The 20,734-nt window shown below is 33.5% G+C and overlaps 1 long non-coding RNA gene across 4 annotated transcripts in view; it reads right to left on the bottom strand.

The window, feature by feature from the left end:
• Positions 1 to 5,309: 5,309 nt before the first annotated feature.
• The window catches only part of LOC107513527, a 479,315-nt gene continuing 463,890 nt past the window's right edge, over positions 5,310 to 20,734 (bottom strand). For all 4 annotated transcript variants that reach the window (XR_004956357.1, XR_004956356.1, XR_004956355.1 and 1 more), the window contains 3 exons: positions 10,229 to 10,459; positions 8,186 to 8,298; positions 5,310 to 6,416 (listed from right to left, as the gene is read on the bottom strand). This is a non-coding gene — a long non-coding RNA (uncharacterized LOC107513527). The remainder of the gene's footprint in view (positions 6,417 to 8,185; positions 8,299 to 10,228; positions 10,460 to 20,734) is intronic.

The raw sequence follows: 20,734 nt of genomic DNA, 5'->3' as shown, positions 1-20,734 counted from the left end.
AACATGTCTGAATACTAAAAGCATTATGCTAATATAAAGAAGCCAGTCTCAAAAGACCACATATTGTATGATTCCATCTATAAGAACTGTTAAGAATAGGTAAATCCATAGAGATAGTAAGCAGGTTATTGGGGTTGGGGGAGAAGGGAATAGGGAGGGACTGCTAGTGGATATGGGGTTCCCCTCTAAATTTAGATAGTAGTAATGCAATAATTGCACAACTCTGTGCCTATACAAAAAACACTAAATTGTACACTTTGGAAGGATGAATTTTATGGTTTGCAAATATTTCACTAAAGCTGTTTTAATAAACATTGTAAATATTCTTCCTAGCTTAGGTGTTTCTTTCCTCTGATTACATTAACTTTCTTATACAACTTTTTCTTTTTCCCAGAGTTTGGTTCATAGTTAATTGACTTTACCTTTGTTTGTTATTTTTTATGGGACCATTGTAATTTCAGAACCAATTTTCTACCAAAATTATAAAACTTGTTTTTGTATATTCAAACACATCAGGCAACATATTCATTTCCTTCCCTTTTATTTATTTCTTGGATATGTTTATTCTTCTGATGAGACTGCACTATCAGCAGTTCAGGCCAACTAGATAGTTATTTTTCTTAAAGATTTTTTAACACTCTGGAAATTACCTTTGTCTCTTTCCTGAATTTGATTCCCTGTTTGCTAGATTGCTGGATACCATTTAATTGATTTACTTATTTGCATTGGTAGAGTATATCCTTTAATAGCACCCTGAGAAAGGCTACCTAGAAGGTGAATTAATTTAGACATTACCTAAAAAGACTATATTCTATTCTTACACTTGATTGACTGTCTCTGTAAAAATAATTTTCCCTTGGAATTTGTAAGTCATTTCTGCATTGCTTTCCACTTTCTATTGAGTGATGCTATTGAATCACAGAATCTTATTTGTAATTTGGACTTTTTTTGTTTATTTATTGTACATTAAATGTAATTGATGCTCCTAATTTCTCTAAGGCAATTCTGTCTATTCATTCAATGTAAAGTGGAACATTACTACAATGACGAAGAACATAGGGTAGTTTAGAATCCAATTTAATAGTCTAGATAACGTACATTCCTCAATAAATTTATCCAATAAAACTAATCCAATTTTTCTAATGACATTTTAATTCTACTTAGTGATCAGATGGTACTTAGCACATAGTGGTGGATCATCAACTAAAATAAAATACTCTTCTGTAAAACTTTTTTTATTTAAAATTATAACAAATTCATTCTATGGAGAAACAGGCCTTCGACTGTCAAAGTAAAGAGATCAGGAAATAGGAGACTAGAGCAAATATTATAAAGAGAAGATAATTTTCAAACTGACAATCCATTTGTTTATATTTACCGGATAATTACTTCACCTCCTGTAACACTCTGATTATAAAATAAAGGATTAAGGAAATTAACTGGATTAATTCAGTCAAGAAACTTGTCAGCTTTTATATAAATTATTTCCAGGGGTTTTCAGTGAGGTGGGAGGTTGTCAGGTTAAAAGATATTCTCAATACTCCTACCCTGGGAATGTACCAGAATTTCAACAATGTGAGTTGGGGGGATAGGACTGTGAGTTAGGGGAGATGGGACATGCTTATATTTGCAAGAGGTCCCCAGGGGATTCAGCTATACCTTCATACTGGTTTAACCAAAGCAACTTGTATTTTCACTTCACAGTAGCCACATTACTCAGTATCTCAGTTGCCTTTAATCTGCCTGGCACTGCTACTCCTCCCTCCTCTCCATTTTTGGAAGAACAGTTAATTGTGATAAAGTGAGACATTCTGTAGTAAAAAGGATACAGTTTTAATATCTTTAAAACATTTCAAAAAGCAATAAATTAGCTAAGCACTTATGTTTTATTAGTAATAGCAAGCAAAATTAATAAGTAAATTCAGCTAAAAATGATTATGTGTCAGAGTGTATAGTTTTTACACTGACATTTCACATAATCTGACTTTGCTTAGAAGAGAAATCACTCGGCTGTTAAAATTACTTTTAAAGAGCTGTCAAAATTGGAAAACCTGCTGTCAAAGATATGATGAGAAAAGTTTAAAAATGGTAAAGTATGTTGACTTAGACAAAAAAAATATTACCTTTATAGTGGAAAACTTGAATATTTATCATTATCTTCAAAAGAAATTTTTTCCCCCTGAAATTGGACATCTTTGTTTTAAAATTTATATCCTGACACATTTATTTTCACTTTAATACCAACATAAATGAAACCATTTATATTCATACCACATCTCCAGGTGCTAGAAAATGCTAAAATATTAATGTCACCTATGCCCCTTTCTATCATTTATTTTGTTTCATTTTTAATTGAAAAGGAATTTTTTCTTTTTAAAATTTATTTATTTTTTATTAATCGAAGAGGAATTTTTAACCCTTATGCTTATTTTAACCCTTATCCAGCTTCTCCGACTTCTTATGTATGTATTTATCAAATCAATATATTTTAACTAATAGGGAAATGCAAATCTATATTCTCTGGAAAGTTTGGTGAGATATTTACATTTTTATTGTGTCTATTCGAATTATAAGAAAATACTATCTCCCATATGTCAGATATTCAGTTATGTGTCACTGAGAGTTTCAATTCCAAAATGTTTTAATTTTGAGACTTCACACTAATTTTCACTTAGAGATTGATCCTTCCGTCCCTATCATAATATAATTCAAAAGACAAATATTTGAGGGTATTTGAACCGAGGATGAATAAATTAGTAAAACTACATTTTCTTTTAAACTCTTTACATTTTACAAGGAGCAAATCTCTTAATAATTTAAACACTGAAAAGGTCAATGTTTCCAGGTTATTCTAGGATTCTCCAGAATATTCTAAACATCTGATTATTGATTCTTCATAAAAATGAATGTTTTTATATGTTTTTGAATAAAATATGTGAATATGAAATAAAACACAAGGTTTTCCTTAGTTTTTTTTTTTCTGTCTATATAAATAACGTAGGATTTAAAGTTGGTGTGCTAACTACCATATTACTAATTTGTTGTTGTTGTGTATCCTTGGGTATTTGCCTATTTTTCCATATGTAAAATATAAGTAGTTGTAGTTATCACACAGCTGGCGCAGTCACAAAAATTTTATGAGAATTAGTATACAGATTATTGTAAAGCACTTTGTAAATGTAAATGTTTAAACAGCCCTGTTTTATTTTGAAGAAGAAAAACAAAGTAAAGATATAGCTATAATGTGGATTATTTGAGTTAGAATTTTATAAGAAAAACATTTTTCCTATGAAAAGGATGACTCAATACAATTGTCCATTTAAGCTAAGAACATCATTCTATGTTGTCTACTATTTTATGGCTTATGTGAAATACTTTAGGGCTGGTTACTAGATTGACTAATATTGGGTACTCTTTCTGGGAAGAAATAAAAAAAAAGGTTGCCTAATATTTATATAACTTTATATTTTAACAGCATTAGATTTAACTATGAAAGTTTTAAAAAATGGATTTCACAAACCATAGAATAAATATATGCATCCTAAAACATATAAGCTTAAACAAAGGTACTTACAGACATTGTCATAAATGAGATACATGTTATTTCTTTGACCTGAAATGCCAGCATAATTTTAGAGAATGTCAGCTATATAGAAAATTAAGTGTGTAGCTTACGAATTTAAATACATCTGAATCTGAATATATAAATTTTACTGTTTTCAGAACCATGTTGACATACCATTATTACACACAAGAATAAGAAACTATAAATTTAGAACTCTAACTGGTAATCCAAAATAGAGTATGTATATATTGAAGAAAAGTTTGTGTTGCTATGGGAACTTTGGCTTTTGTTTACATTATACTGCAAACTATATTATGTGACTTGGTTCGCCTTAATGACTACCTTCATATATTGCTAATTATACTATTTTCCCTCATTCACTCTGATGATTAACTCCTTAAGGTTAATATTGCTCATCTTTATTGAATTAGTTCATATTTTTATTGAATATAGAAATATGAACTTACATTTACCTTCATTTGTGAAAACTGCATTATTCATGTCACCATCACCTGTTCATTACCTTAAGTAAAAGAAGTTTTAGCTTTTATGAAATTTGAAAAATTACATTTATGAAAATTATAAGCTTGACCTTGTTTGCCTTTAGGAACAACATATTCCAAATTGAAGAAAATAAAATGTATGGATATTTTTTTTTTGTTTTAAACATAAAGTGTATAATTTCCTGCAGCATTTTAAAAGAGGAAATCTAAGCTATTACAAAAATTATTCACATGTTCAATGTATAGGAAAAGACATGATGAAATATTCATTATGTGTATGCAGAATTCCCTCTATGTAGGACTCTATTGAGCTAGTTAGTAAATGAATGTGTTATATATTATGAATACACCTATAGAATAGATATTATATTGAATCTCAAAGTTTTAGTTCCCTTTCCACATTTTCCAATTAAAAAACTTGAAAATCAAAAAAATAAAATAAAAACTATGCACAGTTTATTTGAATTAAGATCAACTGGGATTGATATATTTATTCAGAAATAGTCACTGGGTTCCTATTATGTGCTAGATACGTGCTGGGCATGGGCACTCATGGTAAGACTAGTGAGCTCTCACGATATCAAAAAGCAATTACAACAATCCCTTTCAGATCCTGTATTTTATAAAGCTGTTGTGAAAACCCTTAAGATTTTGTTTTGCCTTCAAGAGCATATTTTTGGCATTTGAGATGATATATCAGGTGATCTCTGAACTAAAAAGGGTAAAAAGAAATCTCATTACAAATTGACAAAAGTAAAAGGTAAAACATTTCCCACAATGGCATGAACCACATACTCAGAAAGAGATATGGGTTTATTAGAAATGACCTAATTCCCAGTCATCTATGGCTAGTTTTATAATAAACTAGAATGTAAAAAAAAAAAATTGTGAAGGAAACTACCAATTATTGTCTCACTTATGCTATATTTTTAGTTTTATTGTATTATCATTATCAGAGTATTATTTGCTACATTAACTGTATTTAATCTGCTACATGTCTCAAGCAATATTTAAAAATATTTTCCACTTTGAAATAACTTCGAACTTAAAGAAATATTGTGACACTAGTATAGAAAACTCCCATTCTTTTCCCAGATTTACTGATTTTTACATTTAACATTTGCTGTCACCGCTCTCTGTCTCTCTCTCTCTCTCTATATATATATAAAATAAATTATACATATAATAAATTATATATATAGTAAATATATAATTAAATTTTTTAATCTATTTGATGGTTGAGTACGTTAAGCCTTTTCTTCCTTTAAAACTCGAATAAGATTTTTCAAAGTTCAAAGGAACAATAACTTAAGTAAGTAAATGTCTGTAAGATCCCGGAAGATATGTGTACAAAATTTAGGAGACCAAGACTTTTAAAAGAAGGAAATAAAATGTTGTAGCTTGAAGTTTAGAAGATTCAGGAAGAAAGTCTATAGTTTCAATTTGATTCCCTAATAATAGTATTTTAATGGACAAGTTTATAGCCACCTTTAGACAAAGTGGAAGAAGCTCACAAGTAATCTACCAAGAGATGACAGTGAATGGAGAGGGATACTAAGAAAGATATTATAATTTTAATGAGTTTAAGTATTATATCTATTTATATTTAAGGGGTTCATCCTTTAAAAATAATGTAATAAGAATATAGCATAATAGAAATAATGTCTTATTTTAGAAGTATAGCAAAATGGGTTGTCCAATGCAAAACTGTGAGATAATTTGAAGCTGAGAAAACATAAATACAGTATGAATCCACATACCATGAAAAGTTAACAAATAAGGAGAGGAAGCAGTAGGGCAGCACCAGGGCATTCGATCTTATTTTATGGTGGCAGTCATGCACTGAAAAGAGTGAAAAAACAGCTCCCACACTTCCAGAAATGAGTCAGTTTCATATCTCAAGCTGATTATAAACCATTCAAGCAAGGGTGGCAGCCTCCCACAGCTGACTTTAACTGTGATTAGAATAGAGGATGGTCTCTAGTTTGGGCTTACCATATGTACCCTGAAGCCTCAAAGCCTGATCATTATCAGGTAAATTAGGAATTTCTTTAGGACCAAAACCTGGCTTACAAGTAACTTTTCATTTATGTATTCTAAAAAAGACAGTTCATCAACAGGCCAGTCATATATGCTTAAACCATGCACCATACCATTTGCATACTAGACTGACTTAATAAGTTTAGGAACTCCATCTTAAAACTGTTTTCAGTTTTCCATTCCTGTTCCTCTGTCAAAGAAAAGTACTTTATTTGATGAACGTAGGTCATGCTGTTCCACATCCATTCCTGGGCTTTTGTAAGAATCAAAATTTTTATCAAACAGTGTAGATCCAGACTGTTCACAATCTGGAAGTGGAAAAATTTCTAGTTAATTTCATGATCTTTCACACTGTATTGTATAGTTTAAGATAAATTGTTTCTTTTTCACAAAATTACCATTTTATACTGCGAAAATATTTCCCAGTATAATTAGTGGCCATTTTATATCAAACGTTAACTATTTTTATTTGTGTGAAAATCACTGAAAGCATATCATATTGAATTTAAGAGAAATAGAAGCCAGCTTTTTAATTACTATCTTTTTCCTGAGCTCAGTGTAACCTGTTAAACCTGGTTTAGAAAATGACTCTGAAACAGTTGTAGTGGAAGATTTGGGGAAAAAAATCCTTTCTTCTCCCATGCTTATAGAAGTACAAGCAAATTAAAAGAGCATACAACGTGAAGTTGCATGGTGATATTCAAAAGGAAATTTCAAAATTCAAAGATGTATAACATAATATGGGAGTTATATGTGCTGGTTTTTCACAGTATAACCTTAGTTTAGATCTTAGATGAACACATCTAAAAAGTAAGTTGAATTATTAAGCCTTCAGGAGTTTTAAAACCCAACTATCCCACCCACATCCCACTAACTTGACAATAAGATGTATAGTGGAATCTATTCAAATACAAATTCACATTTCATTTTTTCTTAGGAGGAGATTTATAGCAAAATTAAATTTTAACTTATTTTCCATGTAAACTAAAAACTAAGAATGGTCACTATATCCCCTTATAGTCCTCTCAAAGAAAAATAAATAAAGCACATAATTAATTCAGGACAAATAATCCAGGATTCACATAAGCGGCACTACACATTTCCGAAATGTCCTCCAAACTAAAGGTTTATAATGAGTGAGAGAAGAAATTATAATTCACTCTATCAAAAATCTGAAGAGGGAGGGAATATTTTTGCTATGCACAAGCTGAATCAAGTTAATGAGGCATCTAACATTGCAAAAAGAACGTTGTCTATAAATAAATTCAGTCTGATTGGGATGTATTAGTTGTCTGATAATATTCTGTAGCCTACAGATGCTTTGGGTAGAATGTAGATTTCTTTAAAAAGAAAGGCCAGTGGAATTGCTTCTATATAACTCCAGGTCATTTCTTGTAAATGGCATTAAAAGAATATTTCCCTTTAAAACATGGCTTTGCATTCATGATATTTCCAAAGTAACAGCATAAGACAAAATATGTTATCTGAAATTTAACTAAACCTGGGAATTTGGGAAAAATATCTCCCTATTCGCTCATTTTTTTTTTCTGTTTAAATTTGTCTGTTAAAGTGCTACTCTTAGACTACATACCTAAACTCTAGAGGCTAACAAAAAGATAAAATTAGAATCTCAGCTATTGCTCAGCATAGCCCTACAATTTTGCACATGTACTCACACTTAGTGTTGCTGGGCAGACTGGACTTTTATTAATGAGTATATGTTATTTCTATTAGCTGCCAAGCATTTCCAAAAAATAGTGTGAATTTAAGCCTTTCGATCAAATTAAAAATTCAGCTTTCATGAGACTTTTAAAAATAGGATTGTTCATGTACTCAGATTTATAACTCTGAAGAGATATTTATATCATAATCTGAGAAATAATTATTTGATCTATTTGCTTGTTTATTATCTTCTCCAATAGAATGACATCAGGGCCGAGGCTTTGTTTTGTCCAGAGTGTTATCTCCAGAACTGAAAAGAGTACCTGAAACATGGTAAGTATTCAATAATATTGGTCCAATAAAATAATGAATAAATAGATTGGAAAAAGGCTACAGTAAAAAATAAGAGATTTACCTGATATCAATTTATTGCCTCTCAGTTCCAAGTTCACCCTTAAACACCAACTCTGCATCTGTGTCTTCTTCAAGAAAGTCTGAATTTTTCTTTCTTTAGATACTCCCCTATAGCTTGAGGGAGACATATAGGATTCTCTTAATTTTATAGTTACTCTAATTATTCTTTATATCAAAGTTCTCCCACTTAAATCACTATGTTCCCGCTATCTCCTTATTAGATCCTGACTGATTCGGAATTGGTATCAGATGTGGGATGGGTCACAGGCGATGGGATTCTGACATTGCTTGGCCATGCCGTTGAGCTTTAACACAGTACTGAGTTCTTTGTTAATGGAAAATGAATGCTAGTAACCCATGGCTTGTAGTGGCATCACAATTAATTAAGCTACCAACTGTGGTTGAATGGGATAAAGTGCCAACTGAAGCACAATTCTTGGGAATTCAAATGGCTGTTACACTTGACAAGTGGTAAATTCTATATTAACCTGAATGTGAGATAAAAATATTTTTGCGTGCCCTTGATCACTTATAGAGAGAAAATAACAAGTTTAACTCCATTATTTCTAAACTTAACTTACCATTTTATAACCCAAGCATTTCTATGATATTCCTAAAAATACTTTATTTCTTGTTGCCATAGACTGATACTAGTGAAAATCAAATGCAAAATATAATTGCGTGAGTTGCTGAACTACAATGACAGGCAAATCCACACTCTTGCTAAGTTTCTCATGTGAAAGTGGAAAAGAATGGAATTCTGAAACTTGCAATGGAGAGAGATGGTTGGACCTAAGTGAAACTGACAATCTTGAACCCATATGCTATTCTGAGCCTGCCCTGTCAGTGAAAGTAGCTTGTACTCCAGTGTCCAAAGAAGTTAGCCTTTTCTGCTTGAAAACCCTTATGATAATCACAGTGGGACAGATGTCTTGGAGGGGGGTGCTTATTCTCTTCAAGATCGACTGCGACTACCCCCGTTGCCACCGAACCCTAAAACGGTACCTAATCTCTGCATTCTCCAGGGTGGACTTTCTCATCCTCAGCACTACTGACATTTTGAATTGGATAATTCTTTCTTGTGGTACCTGTCCTATGCATTTTATGATGTTGAGCAGCATCCCTAACCTTTATCCACTGGATACCAGGAGACTTCCCTTCCCCCAGTTGTAAAATCAAAAATGTTTTGAGCATTTTCCAGGGGGCGGAAATCAACACCAGTTGAGAGTCACCACTTTAGGGCAAACAGTATCACACTATGAGTCGGGAGGAAATAGCTTATATATCAAAGGAATTGCAAGACTTTGTTAACATATAAGTCTTGGGAACATGTACGAGGATAGATTCTAAGGAGTTAGATCAAGAAAGACAGAATGCAACACTAAATTTATTGATATTTTTTTACAAAAGACTCAAATTCTAATATGTTAGCTCATGCAGCTCTAATGGGTTAGTTGAGCTGACTGAAACTTGGACTCAGCTGTGGTGCATATTTAATGAGATTAAGATTCCAGGCCCTCTCTGGCAAGATGAGTGGGAGGGGATACAAAGGTTTATGGAGACAGGAAAGTTGGATTTGATTTATTATGTACTATTTATCTATATATCTGCCTTCTAGTATCTTTCATGAGAAATCCCAGAGAACACTGACCTCACAAAGTCATCTACTCTTAGTGAGAAGAGTACCTGCATCCTTGAAAAACTCTACAGTTGGTCCCCTTTATAGTCTGATATGACTACAGGGGATGTCAACATGGAGATGGGTTCCCTAATTTCAATGGGGGGTGATGTGACCCCAGAATAGAAGAGGCTAAGTGGCCACATTTAATTGTCAATGACAAGGTGATCATGTTAACCGGTAAAGGTCAGCAAAGACTTACGAGAAATAAGAATGCATTTTCTCACAGATATCTTTGGAGGTAGCTAATGATTACAGAGTCTTTAACAATGAAATTGATAGGTAGCCTAACACATTGTTTCTTGATCTTCACAAAGAGAAAAACTCTAAGTCTGGTATCCAAAAAATCTGACATTGAATACTCACCCAGTTTTAAGATATAAGATAGTTCACAGAGCAAGACGCTTGACTGAAAGTGAGGCCAGGTGCTCTTGAGGAAGGACTTTGCACCATCGCTACAAGTATACACTGTAAATCTTCCTTTTAGGCTTTTGCAATGACGCCAGCAGCAAACACTCTCTTAGAACACTTATAAGCTTACATATTTAAATAATTGAAGGACAGAGGTCAGGGCAACCACAGCCACTGGAAAATAACCTAGAAAAAAGACAGCCAGAGAGGGTATTTCCAAATTTTATGTGTTAAATTTATCTGAATCTTTGGCTGATCCATACACAGGACAGACTCCAAGAAAAAATTGACAGAATTAAAAAGAGAAATAGACAATTCCATAATCATAGTTAGAGATGTTAACCCTCTCAGCAACTGATAGAACAGCTAGAAAAAAAATCAGTAAAAATATAGAAGATTTGAAAAGTATTATCAGTTGCCTTGACCTATCTGATATTCAACAAGTGTAGAATACACATTTTACAACTGAACAGAATATGTTCACCAAGATAGACCCAATGGTGGGATACAAAAGTCTAAATAAACTGAAAAGGATACAAATCTTACAAATTACGTAAATAAACATGTAAGTAAACAGTGTATCTAGGGCATTTTGGTACTTAAAAAAATCTGTTTATTGAGTTAATATATGTATGCATAGATCATGGATCTTGGTTATGTTAAATAATCTCTTGGCCACAAGACACATTATGTTGTGTTTCAATATAAACTGGGTGATCTGGTAATAGCAGCCCTTGTAGAGGATACTCCAATGTGATGCCAAGATCCACTTTCTGGAATGAATGCCTTACTCCCTCTGCTGCTGTTAAGTGCTGCTAACGTCAAGCCCTCAACTGTCAGCTACCTAAATGGAGGGACTGTTTTAGCTACAGAGAATATCCTTGTTTGAGGTCATAACTTTTACTGGGGCTGCCCCAGCCAGTGACTACGTGAAGTATGGGTATTAAGACCTGAACTATTCACTCTGTCTTGGAGTAATTCTGAAGGGCCATCCACCTTTAGAACTCCCTGTAGGACTAAGGCCTTCATTTAGACTTAATTAGAGCTCAGTTTCTCCCACTGTCCAATCTTCCTTCCTTCTCTTTTCTTCTGCAGGGTGGATACAAAGGGCACTCTCAATAAACTTCCTGAATACTCATCTCCATTTCTTTCCAGAGAAACAACCTGCAACAAGCCTTTAGAGAGAAAAGTGCTAACTGACAGAGTTAGCATATATCCCATTGAACTGTTTTCCATTTCCTTGATGTTTATCTTCTTTTTTTTGTTGTTGTAAATTCTTTGCTGTTGCTCTAGATTCTTAAAGTTTCTAACAAATCTTCTGATGAAGGCTTTGTGTATTAGTTCTAGACTGCTGCCATACCAACTTGTCATATACTTAGTGGCTTAAAACAAAACACATTTATTATCTCATAGTTCTATATGTCGGAAGTCTCATTGGGTTCAACCATTTTCTTTGCTTTGGGTCTCACAAGGCAAAAATCAAGGTGTCGGCAGGCCTGGGTTTTTACCTGGAGGCTCTGAGGAAGGATCCACTCCCAAGCTCATTCAGGTTTTCGGTAGAATTCAGTTCTTTGTGGCTGCAGGGCTCACGTTTTGCTTCCTTGTGGCTGTCAACTGGGACCCTTTTTTTAAGTCCACCCACATTCTTCATCACATTGCCCTCTCCATTTTAAACCAAGAAGAACATGGTTAGTCTTTCTTACATTCTGACTTCAGCTGCATCTTTTCTGACTTGAGTTAGAGAAAGTGCTTTGCTTTTAAGACTCATATGGTCAGATAGGGCCCACTAGAGTGATCTAGGAGAGTTTCCCTATTTCAAGATCTGTAACCTTACTTATATCTAAAAAACCCCTTTGAATGTAATTTAACATATTCAGAGGTTGTAGAGATGAGGGCACTGGCATCTTCCAGAGGCCTTTATTTGGCTTGCCACATGGGTTTAGTTGCTTACAGGTTCACCTCTAAGATAATGGAATTCTTGCAACTTGTTCAGTGCTTTACAGAACTTCTATGTTTTTCCTCTTATTTTGGCAGAAAAGTACAGCCAAACTACTAACCACATGTCAAAATAAATATATTTTCTAACAGGTGATGACTTAGAAAGCTCAGTGCTGCACAGGCTTTCAATCAGTGGGCTTACTTGAGGATTTACCTCAGGAAACACAAACAAACAAGAACGAGAAAGACAGAAGATGCAAGAGATTGCTGATCTATTTCAGGAATGTAATGCAAAAAAAAATCATAGTTTGACAATTATCCATTAAGCCAATAAAACAATCAGTACAAACTGGGTTGAAGTCTGATTGATACAAAAAGAGTATCTTTAAAAAAATCCACTATACAAAATAACTAATAACAAAGCTCTGGACAATTTTAGTAATAATGAAAAGACATATTTCTTTTGCCAAAAAAAAAAAAAAGAAAGAAAATAAATTGGAGCCGTCAGGAAGCTCTAGGAAAGAAAAATGTTCAACGAGAAGTAATTTTAAAATATGTAGTAAACTAAAGTATATTATAATTTTGAGCATTCGGTGAAAATGTAGAGAAAAATATAATTAATCCTGTTGTTTGGAACATTCTACTTTTATCAGCAGGGCTTTGGCAACCTAAATACATTTTTCATAGATATAACTGCACTATATGGTATAGTGAATGAAATGTGTTACAATATAAGAGCATATAATATTATATATACAAAGTTTTAAATTCTTATATTACACTTGCATATCTATAAGATTTTACATATATGTGTAATAAGATTTTAATACTTTTCCAAAGGAAACAAAAACACTAACTCAAAAAGACATCTGCACCCTTATGTTCAGAGCAGCATTATTTACAACAGCTAAGACATGGAAGCAACCTAAGCATCCACCAATGGGTGAATGGATTAAGCAGATATGGTGTATACACACACACACACACACACACACACACACACACACACACACAATGGAATATTATTTAGCCATAAAAATGAGAAAATCCTACCATTTGCAAAAACATGGACAGATCTTAAAGGCATTAGACTAAGTGAACTGTCAGACAGAGAAAAATAAATGACCTCACTTATATGTGGAATCTAAAACAGAAACAAAAATAAAACAGCAACTGGTAAAAGAGGTCCTATCTGTGTACCAGGAGTGGTGTGTAGGGGGAAGGGGAATTGGAGGAAGGTGGTCAAAGGCACAATCTTCCAGTTATAAGATAAATGAGTACTAGGGATATAATGTACCCCATAATGACTATAGCAACACTGCTATATGACATATAGGGAAGTTTTTAAGAGAGCAAATACTAAGAGTTCTCATCACAAGGAGATTTTTTTTTCTTTTCTATGTATTGTATTTATATGAGATATTAACTAAACCTATTGTGGTAATAATGTCATAAATATATGTAAATCAAACCATCCATCATCTTGTACACCTTAAAGTTAGTTATACAGTGATGTACGTCAACTATTTCTCAATAAAACTGGAAAAATGTAAAAAAAGAAAAAGATTTGAAATCTTTTAAAACTTGTAATGCAAGTAAATGTTACCATTTGTTAACTATCTTTATTGGAAGATTGAATTTGAATACGGTCTTGAAATTAACAAACTGTAAAAAAAGTAATAAACTGGAAGTGAATTACTTAGAGTATTTTTAGTGTCAGAATCAGGAATGCAGAGGAAGAAGACATGGCATAACTAATGGAATTTACTTAATAATTCTGGTAGGGGCTGTTGCTTTGGAAGCTTAAGATTTCTAGTTTGAAATGTTAATAAGGGGAAGAAAACATTTTTGGTTAATCTTAGAAAGTGTTGATAAAATTAAAATATTACTATAGGAGTCAAAAGCCCACAGCCTTATCAGTATCAAATTCAAGAACGAGAAGCTGTTTATGCATGAAATTTCATTGGGTGATAATATATGTCACTTGGAATATGGGTGTATAGGATGAGGAAGATCAAGAAAAGTTCAGTTTCATTCACTTCAGCAGAAGTTGAAATTTGGAAACTTAACATGTTGGTGAATGAGATAAATACTAGTTTCTGGAAAAAAAAATTCAACTATCTGAAGCAGGTGTCCACCTAAAATGTAGTAAAAATTATACTATTTACTTATTTTTATATTACTACTTTTTCTCTTCCACGTTTATTGAGAAATAGTTGTAATGCAACATTATAGAAGTTGAAGGTGTACAGCATAATGATTTGACATACATACATTGTGACATGACTACCAATGTTTAACATCCATCACCTCATTGAGAGACACACACACAAATCTTCCCCTTGTTAGAAGAACTCTTAGGATCCATTCTTTCAGCAACTTTCAAATATGCCATACAGCTGTGTTAACGATAGTTACCATGATGTACATTACGCCCCTGGTACCTATTTATCTTATAACACTTCATTGTAAGTATTCACAGCATTAACCACTTTGCCTTCTTTTGCTCACAACTTCTCTAAAATGAGAAGAAATAACTTGAAATCATAACATTTTTGTTTGCAGTAAAGGAAACTGATACCATAGTCTGTTGTTACAATGGTATGTTCACCTAAGTCAGTGCAACGTCATCTTTTAACACAAAAAGCCATGATGGTACATGCCCTGTGAAATTCTAAAATCTCAGTACTTCTCTCTTTTAGTTTCTAATTTAAAGTAATAAACATTGTCAATATTTTTCCAAAGTAAGTTTATATACATTCTTGACTAGTTGAAGACAAGTCAGAACAGTTGTTGCTCACTTGGATCATTTGATCTTTATGAGGCTGGCAATTTATGTCTTACTTTCCCAACTCAATTTTACTAAAAAATGCTGCAACCATCAGCTTTCTAAAATCTGTATAAAAAGCACAAGAGCAAGGTGCTGAGGTGAAAAATCATCTGAGGCAGTTTTTCCTTCCTTCCTTCCTTCCTTCCTTCCTTCCTTCCTTCCTTCCTTCCTTCCTTCCTTTTCCTTTCCTTTCCTTTTTTGACGTGCATTTATTTAGCATTCTGGGATAATATGGTCTGATAATTTTCTATTTTTTTCCAAAGAAAAAAATTATTTTAGTGGACATTGATAGCTGATACATAAAAATATACACGAACAAAATATGTTCTAAGTATACCACTCCTTCTTGCCTTGTAAATGCTTTGTTTTCTTCTTCCAAAATTCTAGAATAACTACCATGAACTCTTTGTTCTTTTGATTAACCAAGTATAGGTTGAAGCCAATTTTTGTGTTTCTATTTGTGTGATGAGATACTGCTTTTTCTGGAGCATATGGAGCCAGAGGGATGAGGAAATACAAAGAATAAGGCTAGAGAAGAAGAGAAGGTGTAGAGGAGAGACAAAGAAATGATAATTATACGCAACATGTAAAAACTAGTTTAAATCTGTGAAGCAAAGAATAATGGATTTGTGTTAGCCAGGGAGAGAGAATTTATCTTTCTAAAAGATAGTATGCCTTTTGTTCACATACACAGGTTATCTAGAATTGCTGTGAGAATCCACTTGAATAAAGCTTCATCCCAGATGCCCTCCTTCCCTGTACCATGACTTTTCGTGGATGCCTTTCAAATGTCTTTCTAAACTTTTTGACTGCCCCAAATGACTTCATTCATTAAAATATTTATCCTTCAGAGTGTTCAAAAAAATACAAATGGTTAAAAATTTAATTTAGTCAAATTGTATGATATATAGATTCTTTAAAGCTTCTTTGTGTACCATTAGGCTGCCCCCAAATAACTTGATCTTTTAAGCATTTACCATTTAAAGTATTAACAGAAAAAAGAAGATTAAAAATTTAAGTTACTCAAATTATGGAACACAGTATTCCAAAAACATATTAATGCTTTAGGTACTCTGTGTTTTCTTCAGGCAGCACATCTGAACCTAGTTCATTCTCTCTTTAATACTTACACATGTGCAGAGGCTATTTTCCACCAAAAAATAAAAGGATGCAAATTTTTCTTTGCTTTGAACATAGTCAACTCTATTAGCCCAAGTAACTAGGATAGTGTCATGAGAATTATGTAGGCACTATGGGTGTGGAAATACACTTGGCTGGAAGCTTTCAGAATCTCTAGTGAGAATCATATGGCTGAGGAGGTCTCTGCCTGGTGCTGTGTTGGTCTGGTGAAACTGGTCCGGCTCTCTTCATCCCTTCTTAGTGCCTAATATTCTTAGGGCCTCTTTTAATGTTCTTACATGACACTGGCCAACTTTTTATTGCTCAAGGATGTCTTTTATTTGTTCTTTATTCTCTTTGGCTCTGATCTTATTCTATCAGTATTAAAAAGACTACATCCATCTGTTGTTTTCTTGGAGTTTCTGGGAGCCTCAATTGCTGCAGTGTGAGATGACTTCCTGAGAATATTTCCGCTTCTTCTGCTTCAGCGGAGATAGTTTTCCTGATCTTGTGTTGTGCAGTTTAGCTGGTAAAGAAATGCTCGAAAATTAGGACCACTATTTCCTTCTCCTCATCTAGGATCGATCCCAGGACATGATGACTTCTGCATGGTTCGAACTTACAGTTCCACCATGGTTTTGCTGCCCTTGCTGGCTTGCAGGGCTACTCTGATGTGGGATTTGAGATTCATCTTTTCTTGGGTTAAATAATTTTTCTTCTTTGGATTTCTTAAAGACATGTCATTGGCTCTTGAACAGGTGGACAGATGACGATGATAATCTTCTCTAACATCTGGACTTTTTGTTGGGACAATGTTGATGGAAGCTCCAGCAAATTTCATAAATTTTTATGTGTTGATTTGTTTTCCCCAGGTGAGGCTGAGAGATTCAAATATCCTGCTCTGGACAATAGCGATGATGAAGAAATGGGTTGACCGAATGAGAGGGACGAAATAGAGAAGTTTGGAGATTGGATAGCAAAGTAAAGGTAGGGGTGAGGGTGAGGATCCCCCAGGTGCAGATTTTGGAGGCAGCATGGACTTCCCCTTGAAAAGATACCAAGTACATAAGGTTCAACCCTGAGGTCAGATTGGCATGTTGATTAACAGCCAGCATATAATTTCCAAAGTTATTATGCAGCTTCTTAATAATCTCTACCGTATCATTGGTGTAGGCCCCAACTTCAAGGTAATATTTTTCACAGTTTTAAATGTCCAAATCATGAAGCAGTGAGGTTATCTTTGTTACTGCACCCTGATTAATTTTCTTTATGTTTTTTCCTCTTTTTTGATAAGTCTTCTGATCAAGCAACTGTAGGCTCATATTTTCAGAGAAATGTCTTCAGTTAGTTTGATCTCATCAGCTTCTTTCTGCATAATTTTATCAGGGGTGATGGTTTCATCATCACCGTGGATGACGATGGACTTCTATGAATCCCAGAATTCTCCTTTCTATGGATGACTATACAAAAAAAAAAAAAAAAAGAGTTTTTTGTTTGTTTGATCACTATTCTAATTAGAATAGTAAGAATTTCTTTTCCCGGAAAAGGAGTGCTTCCTAATGTTTGAGAACAAAACAAAACAAAACAAAAAACACTCGGTGAGTCCCAGGATCTTCAGAAAAAAAGCAATCTGTTTAAAATAAGGTCCCTCAGTGGCAGTACTTGCTCTCTTGAAAAGTAGTCTTCACACTGTGTGTGCTGATGTGGCATAAAAGAACTTGATATTTTACTCAGGATGTAGGCAGTATCTTGATAGAGTAGTTCTCAAATTGCTAAATACCTATTGAATGGATGTTTTAGCCTCTTTGTCGCACATGTTATAATATCAATTTCTGTGTTACATACTTTATCAAGTATAACTTCATCCATATTGTTCATTGTTTCATATTGTGTCAAAAGTCTGCGCAACACCTGCCAATGCAGGTAAGGAGATTTTTTATTTCCAGGATTTTGAAAACGACTTTATCGAGTTATAATTGATAAACAATAAACTGAACATATTTAATATGGTCGATTTAGTCCATTTTAACATAGGTATGTATGCACTCATGAAACATCACCACGATCAAAATAATGAACATGTCTATCACCTCCAAAGGTTTTCTTGTGCCATTTTTGAATCTCAATTTTCTGGCTCTTTAGCTTTTTAGAGACTGATAAATCTGATAAACTTTCCATGCAATTCCACATTATCAATGACAGTCTTAATAGAACAAATGGCACAATTTGGACGAAGGTTGCTAGATTCGAGCAGGACTCAGTCTGCGAAATGTAGCTTCCTCTGCTTGTATCTTAAACTTCTCATGTCCTCTTCTGTTCTTTCTCTCTTTTTTTGTAAATCTTATTCTTGCTCTTTGTTGTTGTTCTCCTCCCCTACCTCTTCTGTTTGCACTTTCTCCTCCTGCACTTTTTCCTCCTCCATCTTCTCCTCTGCCCACTTCTCATACTCACCTTCTGCCTGCCCACTACCGTCTCCACCCCATTCAGCCTAGCTCTCGCTAGAGCAGCAGGCAAAACTGTTTTCTGAATTTTATACTATAAGAATAGATGCTCCAATCTATTTGAAAAATGGAAATTCAAAGTACCATACTTCCCAGAAGCAAGGACTCCTAACATTATCTTGAGCTCTGCAGTGAACTTTACTTGCTTCACTATATCTAGTAAACTTTATCTTACCACCATTCACAGAGCTACCTCATTCCTAAATAGCCGATTTTTTAAAAATCGGAGTTAAACTTCTTTTCCATGCACCTTTAAAAAAATAATTAAATAATTAATTTTGGAGAAATGATTTAATCCACCCTCCCCCCCCCATCTATCTCCTCTCTCCCTCTCCCCCACCCACCCTCTGGTAATTACTAGTCCATTGTCCATGTCCATGAATCTCTGTTTGCTCTGTTCATTTGTTGCTTTTAGGTTTATATCCCACATATAAGTGATATCATCTGATTTTCAACTTTTTCTGTCTTGGCTTACTTCGCTTAGCATGATTATTTCAAGGTCCATCTATGTTGTCACAAATGGCAGTATTTCATCTCTTCTTATGGCTGAGAAACATTCCATTGTATATATGTACCATAGCTTCTTTAGCCAATATGACCTAGCAATCTCTCTACTGGGTATTTACCCCAAAGACTTGAAAACTCATATCTGAAAAGATATCTGCACACTGATATTCATAGCAGCATTATTCACAGTGGCCAGGACATGGAAGCAACCGAAGTGTCCTACAATAGATGATTGGCTAAATAGCTAATTTTTAAAATTATCATAAAAAGTACCATCAATTTTCTGTCATATAACTTTTTTCATTAAACAATGCTACTACTTACATCATTAAACATATATCTTTGTATGCATGTATTTTCTGTATCCAATGGAACCTACTGTTGCATTTAAGTTTGTGTTGTAAATTTTTTGATAAATATAGCAGAATTTCTCTCAAAAATGTTGTGTAATTTTATACTCTAGCAACAGTACTTGAGAATAATATGCAATATTTTATCATTGAAAATAAAAACACTGAACAACATATGCTGGGTACACTATAATTTCAGTTAATATAAAATATTTTGAACACTAGAAAATGTTTCTAAAATTTACAAAATCAAGATATCTAGCATCCTGACTAACAAGGATTAGATTTTTGAAAAGTCAGATGAGACCTGAGCAAATGTTCCTACTTACAGGCCTTAAAATGTGCCTAATGCTGGGATTTTTTGGAGCGTTTTGATGAAACAAATTTTTTATTTTTGCTTTTGTTTGTTTGTTTGTTTTTAGAAAAAGATCTTTGGTGTAGGCAAGTTTTATAAAAGAATTTTAGTGGAAAGAAGGAATTTCAGCTAATGGCAAAGAGGTTTAGTTGGTAGCAATAGCTGAGCCAAAAGTCAACCAAGAGAGTGAGATGCACATGCCCTGGAAGTTATTTAGCAGTTATCTGATAAAATGGAAGTTATTTAGCAGTTACCTGATAAAATGGATTGTGAATCATCAGGTAAAGAAAACAATAGTTTTGGAAGGTGGGTTTGAATTTTTCCAAACTTTGTAGCAAATATTTCGAAGTTCATATTTAGAACAAAAAGTAGTTGAAAGCCACTATAGCTTTCTAAGAGAGGGAATGATGTTATCCAAACATTTACGGAAGATTATTCTAGCAGCTGTGTTGGATGTCTTTAGTCGCCTTTCAGTTTATTGCCTGATTGCAAGTAGCATTTCAAAATATGGCAGAAGAAACATTTGAGAAATTGGTCTAAAATGTCTCATCTGTAAAAAGCTATAACATATTTGTAAACTATATTGTGTATATATATATTATTTTAAGATCAATTAATATTAAACATTGGGATAATGTAATTATAATCCATGCCCCTCAGAAAAGAGAACTCAGGCTGTGTTTCGGCAAGAGTTTTTACTAAATTACATGTATAATAAATAAATTCTGTCCTCGAATATGTTTCAAACAGAGAGTCAGTGTCTGATATAGAACTCTTCTCCATTTTCAAAATAGTGAAATTTCTCGGAGTTACTTTGCATGTATTCATTTAAAAGGACATACTACAGGAGTAACTTCACTT

Source organism: Rousettus aegyptiacus, unplaced genomic scaffold, assembly GCF_014176215.1.
Source record: "Rousettus aegyptiacus isolate mRouAeg1 unplaced genomic scaffold, mRouAeg1.p scaffold_m13_p_3, whole genome shotgun sequence".
In the NCBI taxonomy this organism is placed as follows: Eukaryota; Metazoa; Chordata; class Mammalia; order Chiroptera; family Pteropodidae; genus Rousettus; species Rousettus aegyptiacus.
This window is presented reverse-complemented; position numbering and strand designations above follow the sequence as displayed.